This window comes from Asparagus officinalis, unplaced genomic scaffold, assembly GCF_001876935.1.
Source record: "Asparagus officinalis unplaced genomic scaffold, Aspof.V1 AsparagusV1_Un627, whole genome shotgun sequence".
Lineage (NCBI taxonomy): Eukaryota > Viridiplantae > Streptophyta > Magnoliopsida > Asparagales > Asparagaceae > Asparagus > Asparagus officinalis.
In genome coordinates, this window is record NW_017972889.1 from 5,170 (window position 1) to 12,759 (window position 7,590).

Genomic DNA, 7,590 nt, shown 5'->3' on the forward strand with positions numbered 1-7,590 from the left:
CAAGCAACAACTTGGAAGCTCAGTGAACTATCGAATATGAAAAGGAAAGTCAAAAGGCAAGTTCTGAACATACCGACACCAACAGACGTCCCCTCGGGTTGAGGTCCGACAGGCTCTGGGATAGCAGCAGAAGAAGGTACATCAGCCCCTGCAGGCGGAGTGCTCACACCACTCGGCAGAGACGGGGAGGCACCACTGCTATGAGGACTTTCAACCCCGGGGACTGTAGCAGTATCAGGCTGAACGCCTGGTCCTACAGTGACATTCCTATGTTAACCAAATGGAAATTTGGACAAATAAGGAGAATCGGGATAAGAAGGTCGTATGAATACCTGCAATCCCCATGTCCTCAGATGCAGCCGGAATGCCAAGAGTCATAAGAGTATCGGCCCAAGCTGCTGGTCCTATGATGACACTCTCTTATTAGTCAAAATGAAAATTTAGACGAATAAGAAGAATTGGGATCTGCATACCTGTAGATCCATTATCCGCGGGCATTTGAGGGATGCCAGGAGTCATATGAGAATCAGTCCTAGCGGCTGGTCCTATGATTGCACTCATTAGTCAAAAGACAGATAAACATAGGAAAGTACAATATCCCTGAATCGTATACATACCTGCAAGCCCGTCGCTCTGAGGCAAACTGGATATGCCAGGGATAGATACCGGGCTAACTCCAATGGTAGACGCTGCGATAATCAATCATTCATTAGTCATATGAAATATCGGGCAAGAGGGAGAAAATCAGATATATACCGGTAGATGAATCGTTCCCGAAGAATGGTCTCTCGGTCCCTCTGGAAGTCTGCTCAGCCAGCATGTCAGCTAATAAGCCGGCATCCGGCTTCGAGAAGCTTGGCCCCTCCATCGCAACATCTGCAGGGTAACCCAAATGTTGAAGGATGAGGAAAGCTCAAACGAGAAATCTTCCTTCACCTTACATAAGGAAAATGACATTGGATGCGGATATACCTGAATAAGGGATTGTGGGCTCAACATTATTTATCTGCTCAAGATCTATCAGATGATAATGTTTCCATCTGAGGTTGGATCGCCTTCTTTGGTCTTTCAAAGGTTACACGTCTAGAAACGTGCCTTCGTGGGCGCGAGTCCTCAGCGTGCTCTTGGACTTCGATGCGCAAGTTAGTGCGCGCATCTGCCTTGAGCTCTTTGTCATACTGGAGGTGACGGCGACCCCCAGTGTGTTGAGTCGTTCTGGGCTTCTTCATCGGGCCCAAACGCTCGTGAACTGGAGCTTTGCCTCTCTCGTCGGGAACTGGACCGAGGCGCTCCAAAACTGGCTTCTTCCTTCGGGATGATTCTGCATGATCTCCCGGAGTAGCCATAGGAACTAACGGCGACTTTGGTTGATTCGCCGGAGTTTGACCTTGCTTAGAAGGCTGCACTGGTTGCTTTTTGGCCTGAGTCGCCACTTCAGACTTAGGGTTCCAAACTTGGCGGGTTGATGGTGACTTCTTCGCCTCCTCCTTTTGCAGCTTTCTACGGGCTTCCTGAGCTTGAGCCCGTGCATGCGCTGACATCGCGCGGCGCTTGCGAATGCGTTCCGTTTGACGCGGACCCATTCTTTCTTTGGCGGCTTGGAAGAGTCGCCGTTCATTGGCGGTTGAGGCTGTTTGCCTCTTCCATTCTTTAGATCCGCGTTGTAGCGGAATCCGTCCGTAGACTCCATCGCCTTAGCGAGTTGCCGCGCTAGGCGTTGACGACGCCTCTGGCGGGTTCTCTTTGAGAGAGTCACAACGCCCTGAATAGTGGAGGCGTTGGCGGGAGTAGAGTTGACCTGGTTGGAGGTCGGTGGAATTTCATCTGACGCGACTTTGGCGTCAGCTGGGTTGAGAGCTTCGTTGGCTTCTCGAGCAGCTTCGAACCAACGAACTTCTTTTCTCCCGGAGGAGAACTTCTTGGACTTGCGGGGGGAGGTAGATCCGGACGAGGACACGTACTCCTCGAACTTGGCTTGGTCGAATTCGTACTCGACCTCCTCCATGACCGGGATTGGAATCCGCGGTTGCGACGTATCGATCTCGACAGCGAGATCGCCGGCTCCCACTGTGGTCGCCAGATTGTTCGCGGGGAAAACTGTTTTCTTCATTGAAATAATTGTCATCTTGGATTACAAAGATCCGGTCTTTTATAGATCCGGTTACAACTAAATCAAAGAAAATAAAGAAAAAAAATTACAACTTTCCTTCTGTGAACAAATCACGAGCTCCTGTTTTGCGGTCGCTCGCTTTGGTGGGTTCTTTGCCTGCGCCGGGGTTAATCCGTGGACCACCGCGCGATCTAGATCCGGTCGGATCTACACGATTATACGGGTATTATTCCACGAAGGGAATAATAGCCGGGAGGGATTAATCCACCAAGGGAATAATCGCTCGGATCTCGAGATCTAAGACCAAGCTTAGATCTGGAGTGTAGTCTCGTGTAGATCTCAGATCTGCCCATGGGTGGCTCGGCTTAAGCCGAGCCCCCTTAGGTGTGGGTTTTCCGAGTTTTTGAGTTGTGTTCGTTTTCCGGTTCTTTCCGTGATTTGGTTGATTGAGACTCTGATTTGTTGATCTGATTTGGCAGTAAGTCTGATTCCTGATTTGGCAGTAAATTCACTTCTGAGTTCGAGTCCGAAACTGATCTTGATTCGATCGTGATTCGTCCGAGTCTGTTCCCGGTTGGATGACTCGTTGATTCTTTAACACTTGGCTCGATTCCGAACGCGTATGGATGCATTCCGTCGCTTGCGTGCGATTCGTCGATCTCGTCGCCTCGTTGGTTCGTCGGTTTGTGCCGAGCTATGCTAAGGGACCTATAAGCAATTTTATATGCCTACACTATCAGCTATAGTAAAGTAACTAACACTTTGACGAACTAGATTTGAAGAGGAAGGACAAGGAGATTTCCCGTGCTAGTACTTCAGGAGAGGCCTTGTCAACGAGAGGTAGAAGCCCATATCCGAGAGGTGGTAATAGGAGCAGGTTAAAATCTAGAGGCCATCACCAGTTAGCTAAAAACCAGTGTACGTTTTGTAAGGAGTAGGAACAATAGAAGAGTGACTGTCCAAAGATCAAGGAGAAGGAGAGTAGCAAGAAAAAGAGCCCGAAGACTAATGAGGTGAATATTACAAAAGGCGATGATTCCGATGATTTAAGCTTTTCTCTATTGATTACTCCGGAGGTGAACCATGTGGATGCATCAGATTGGATACTTGATTCTAACGCTACTTATCATGTGACTCCCAGGCGAGATTGGTTTACATCATTTGAGAGACTCGATGGGGATGTTGTTGTCATGGAAAATGATCAATCCTATGGTATTTGTGGGATAGGTACTGTGAGGATTCGGATGCACGATGGAGTAGTATGTGAATTGAAAGATGTGAGATTTCTTCCTCAGCTGAAGAAGAATCTTATTTCTGTTGGATATTTGAAGGTAAAAGGATTTACTGTGACCTTTGAAGTTTCTATAGCAAATGTTACTAATGAATATTTAGTGGTGATGAAGGGAGTCCGTAGTCAAAACTTGTATTATCTAAAGAGGAGCATCGAGATTAGCCAGGTAGCTTCAGCTATTTCAGAGGCGGACATGAGCAGACTTTGGCACTATAGGTTGGGGCACACATGAGAGAAATCACTGCAGGCGCTGTGCAAGCAGGGACTATTAAAGGGAGCCAAGAGTGAAAATGTTGAGTTTTGTGAGCACTGTGTTCTTGGCAAGAAGACGAAGGTGAAGATCGGGACAGTCATTCATTAGACGAGGGGCATCCTGGATTACATGCATACAGATGTTTGGGGTCCCACCAAGACTACATCACTTGGTGGTCGACATTGGTTCGTCACGTTCGTTGATGACTATTATAGGCGTTCTTGGGTGTACACCATGGCGAAGAACAGTAAAGTCCTAGATATATTTGTGGAGTGGAAGAAGAGGTGGGAATTGTAGACTGGGAGAAAGATCAAGACATTACAATCCAACAACGATGGTGAGTACACATCAGACCCCTTTCAGCAGCTATATCGAGACGAGGGCATAAAGAGATACTTCACAGTTAGTCATACGACGTAATAAAATGGGGTAGCGGAGAGGTTAAATCAGTCTTTACTGGAGAAGATCTGATATTTGTTGGCGCATAGTAGTTTGGAGAAGATCTTTTGGGCTGAGGTACTTTCATATGTGAGCCACCTCATTAACAGGCTGTCTTCATCTGCGATTAAGGGGAAGACCCCTATGAAGATGTGGTCGGAAGAGATAGCATATGACAGGTATTTCAGTGCCCTACATACTATCATGTTAAGACTGATAAGTTGAAACCTCGAGCTAGGAAGACCATATTTGTAGGATTCAAGCGTGATATCAAGGGATACAAGCTATGAGATCTAATTGATAGGAAGATTATGCTGAGTAGAGACGTCACTTTTGATGAGGCTTCGGTTTTGAAGCTTCCCAGCTCTCATTAGGTGAAGAGCACCCCGACAGAGGAGATATTATAGGTGGTGGAGATCGATACAGCTCCATATTATTCAGATGGTACAGTATCCATTAGAGTACCGACTGAGTTGATGCCAGGTGAGCACGGTGATGACGAGGAGGATACGGCTCAGGTTCAGGATTCTATTGCAGTTCGGAGATAGAGGAGAGATATATGGATGCCAAGATGGTATATCGACACAGTAGTTGCATATGTACTTTCGGTGGAGACTATCGATGAGTTGGTTTCTACTCTTTCAGAGAGGTTGAGCAGAGTTCAGAGGCTGATTCGTGGTAGGCAGCTATGTAGGAGGAGATGGCGTCTCTTCATAAGAACGATACATGGAGCTTGTTGAGCTTCCAAAGGGGCGGAAGGCGATTGGTTGCAAGTGGGTATACACGAAGAAGGAGGGCATTGAAGGCGCTCTAGTGAGGTTCAAGGCTAGGTTGGTTACAAAGGGCTATGCACAAGAGGAATGTATTGATTATAATGAGGTTTTTTCTCCGGTGGTGAAGCACTATTTGATTCGGAATTTTCTAGCTTTGGTGGCACAATATGGTTTGGAGTTAGATCAGTTGGATGTGAAGACGACATTTCTTCATGGTGATGTTAGATCAGTTGGATGTGAAGACGACATTTCTTCATGGTGATCTTGATAAAGAAATATATATGACTCAGCCATTGGGATTCCGAGCTGTTTCTTCATGGTGATCTTGATAAAGAAATATATATGACTCAGCCATTGGGATTCCGAGCTGCAGGGAAGTATAAGTTGATTTGTAGGTTAAAGAAATCGCTATACGGTTTGAAGCAGTCTCCTTGGCAGTGGTATAGTCGATTCAATGGATTTATGATCGGTCATTTGTACACTCAGAGCTAGTTTGATCCTTGCGTGTATTTTCGCAAGTTGAAAGGAGGTGCGTATATTTATTTGTTCCTTTATGTCGATGACATGTTGGTTGCCTCTAATTTTAGGTCGGCTGTAGATGAGTTGAAGGCACTGCTTTTAAAGGAGTTTGAGATGAATATTTGGGTGAGGCTAAGCGTATTTTAGGGATGGAGATAGGCAGAGAAAAAATGAAGGGCAGAATTTGTTTGACATAAGTAGCTTATTTGAAGAAGGTTCTACATCGATTTCATGTCAGCATGGATACGAAGCCAGTTAGTATACCTTTGGGAGTCCATTTGAAGATTTTAGCTAATCTTTCACCAAAGACAGTTGAAGATAGAGAATTAATGTGGAAGACTCCTATACGAGTGCGGTTGGGAGCTTGATGTACGCAATGGTATGTAGGAGGCCGGATTTATCATAGGCGGTGAGCATAGTTTCGAGATACATGAACGATCCAAGAGTGGCTCATTAGGATACCGTGAGATGGATTTTGAGGTATATTCGAGGTACTCTCAATGTTAGTTTAGTTGTTGAGCGGGATGCTAGAGATGGGCAGTTATGCATTGGTTATGTTAATTCAGATCATGCTGGTGAGTTGGATAAGCGTCGGTCTACGACGGGATATGTGCTTACTTTGACCCGTGCGCCGATGTGTTGGTGATGCACCTTACAGTCTGCGGTGGGTTTGTCGATGATGGAGGCAGAATATATGGCGATTATAGATACTGTGAAGGAGGCTATTTGGCTTTGAGGATTTTTGGAGGAACTTGGTATATCGCAGCGATCCGTCACTATTCATTGTGATAGCATGCGTGCTATCTATTTGGCGAAGTATCAGGTTTTTCATGTAAGGACGAAGCACATTGACATTCGTTATCACTTCGTTCGAGTTGTTCTTGAAGATGGCGATGTGGAGATTGTGAAGATGCACACGAAGGATAATCCGACGGATATGCTCACTAAGGTGGTTCCGAGCAACAAGTTTGATCATTGTCGAAACTTGTTACACATTCGTAATTATTTAGACCGTTGACGGCCATTTGGATGAACAACGGGCGGCTTGATCCCTTAGGAGAGGGGTACATATGCAACCACATTGGTGCTGCCGAGTTTGGAGAGACGACACATTGGTGCTCTTTGTTTGGTGTCGGCTTAGTTTTGAAAAAACTTTGCCGAGGTGGAGAATTATGAAAACGGTGAAGGAATTGAGAAAAAAAATTTAGAAAAACATAAAAAATAAGCAAGACAGGCTCCACCACACCCTGGTGTGGTGTCTGTCTGCAACACCCAGGTATGGCAGAATCTGTCATGTTTTCAGGGGTGTGGTGTCTGCCACCCTCGGGTGTGGCAGACTCGTTTTCAGAGTCCTACATTGTTTAGGATTGAGTTTGTTATAAATAGAAACACGTTTTTAGGGTTTTGAAGAAGAGAATTAGCAGTCTTTTGAGCACTTTGAGAGGGAGATATTGTGAGGGAGTTGAGAGCTTTGATTATGGTTATATTTGAGTGATTTTGTGTTTTGTAACCCGCTGTATTTCTCCTCCATATAGTAAATTCTCCTCATCCTCTCCCCGTGGATGTAGGCAATTGTCGAACCACGTAAATCTCTTTGTTTGGTTTGATTTGTGTCGTATTTTTGTGAATTGCACTCGTATTTGGTTTTGTTTTCTTCTCTCATCACTCACCGACTCGTTTGGTTGTCGAGCACGCTTCCACTCGGCGTGCAACATTGCATGCATCTCAGATCCAACATATACATATCATGGAATAGCCAAAAAGGTCAAAACATGTCGACGTCGGGCATTTGCAAACGAAGGCATGTCCATTAGTCTATCCTCTTACGCAGCCATATATAAATACAAATTGTTCTCGGATGCATATCTTTGGTTGATCTTCTCCATTTTCCAGGTCTTTAGCCATTTCCTTATGGTCCACGAAACATTTTTTTATGGTCTTTAATTACAATGTCAGCACCTAACATGATAATATATTTCTTTTTTTAATTTGGTCTTGTTACTAAGCAATAGAACACTCCACAAGAAACTTGGACATTTTCTTCCTGTGAAAAAAGCTTGACATTGAGGGAGAAGAAGATGATGCTATCAGCTACCATCGTGGCACGGAGGAGGCGGGTCCACAGCAGTGTCAGTGACGACTGGGACACATACGATCAGCTGAAGGCTGTACGACGGCCGTCTGTTACCATGGTGATGGAGGAGCC

At 45.5% G+C, this 7,590-nt stretch overlaps 1 long non-coding RNA gene across 1 annotated transcript; it reads right to left on the reverse strand.

The window, feature by feature from the left end:
* Positions 1-366: 366 nt before the first annotated feature.
* LOC109828007 lies at positions 367-795 on the reverse strand. The gene is made up of 4 exons (XR_002243566.1): positions 757-795; positions 618-689; positions 474-545; positions 367-404 (listed from the first exon to the last, which is right to left on the reverse strand). It is a non-coding gene; the product is annotated as an uncharacterized LOC109828007 (long non-coding RNA).
* Between the last annotated feature and the right edge of the window lie 6,795 nt (positions 796-7,590).